This window comes from Pteropus alecto, unplaced genomic scaffold (genome assembly GCF_000325575.1).
Source record: "Pteropus alecto unplaced genomic scaffold, ASM32557v1 scaffold20, whole genome shotgun sequence".
Lineage (NCBI taxonomy): Eukaryota > Metazoa > Chordata > Mammalia > Chiroptera > Pteropodidae > Pteropus > Pteropus alecto.
Genome location: NW_006436298.1, coordinates 28,604,724 through 28,605,821, shown reverse-complemented (window position 1 = coordinate 28,605,821; position 1,098 = coordinate 28,604,724). Strand labels below are relative to the sequence as shown.

Below are 1,098 nucleotides of genomic sequence, written 5' to 3'. Positions count from 1 at the left end.
TTGAAGGATAAATAGGGACCGCTTGAGGTCCATGCACTTGAGTGTGAGGCAAGTACAATCATAGAGAAATGTGAAAAGCATGAAGCACAGATAAGCAAGTAGTTCAACATGGCTAGCATGTAGAGTATAAATGGCAGTAAAATAATCCTTTGTTTTTATCCTGTTTCTGACCTTGAAAAAAATACTTAGCTTTATTTGTCATACTCATGTCCTTCTCTGGAAAATGACGAGGATAAACAAACCCTTTAAACTTTCTTTCAGCTCCAATTTTTCATGATCTTATTAATTTCAAATATTTGCTAAAATTTCTACCACAGGCTAAAAACTGTTCACTTTATTCTTATAAAAATACATACTATATTTAATATATAATTATATATACATTTAGATAAAATACATCTATTAATTGTGTACTAATCATATTTAAAATATGTTAGATTATAATTAAAACATTATGTATGTGTGTGCATATCAACCATAGGCTAATCCTAGACAGAATTTTAAGATCTGTTATACCATCTTTATTTTTTTCTTTTTCTTTTTTCTTTTTTTCTTTTCAGGTGAGGCAACCCTTGGTTGACCTCACAGATTGCAAGGACCTTGTCAGCTTACAATCCCTTATTTTTTATCTTTTACGCTTACAGCACCTGGTCTTCCTAGGTAGTCTCCCATCCAAGTACTAACCAGGCCCAATCCTGCTTAGCTTCTGAGATCAGACAGAATCGGGTTTGTTCAGGGTGGCATGGCCGTAGATTCATCCTTATTTTTTCTTATGCCTTTCATTCATTTTTCTCTTACTAATCAGAACTTGATGTTTTTCAGGTGCCACTCTCATAAAACTTCACTTTGATGTGCCACTCATAATATTATCCTCAAACTGGACCCTCTACCGTAACATATATAGTCCAATCCAAGTCACTGCTAAATTAGTAACTAAGTCTTATCAACTAAATATAGCAATTATATTGATGAAGATTCTCTGCCAAGTGATTTAACAAGGGATTTCTGGAATAAACAATTAATTTATTCAATTGTATATTTGCCAGTGATGAAACGAGCCCTAGTTATAGGTGGTAGAAAACACTTAACATGTCAGTC

The 1,098-nt window shown here is 33.2% G+C and overlaps 1 pseudogene; it reads right to left on the bottom strand.

Annotated features, from left to right (window-relative positions):
- Positions 1–635: 635 nt before the first annotated feature.
- On the bottom strand, positions 636–754 carry LOC112480800 (annotated as a pseudogene).
- Between the last annotated feature and the right edge of the window lie 344 nt (positions 755–1,098).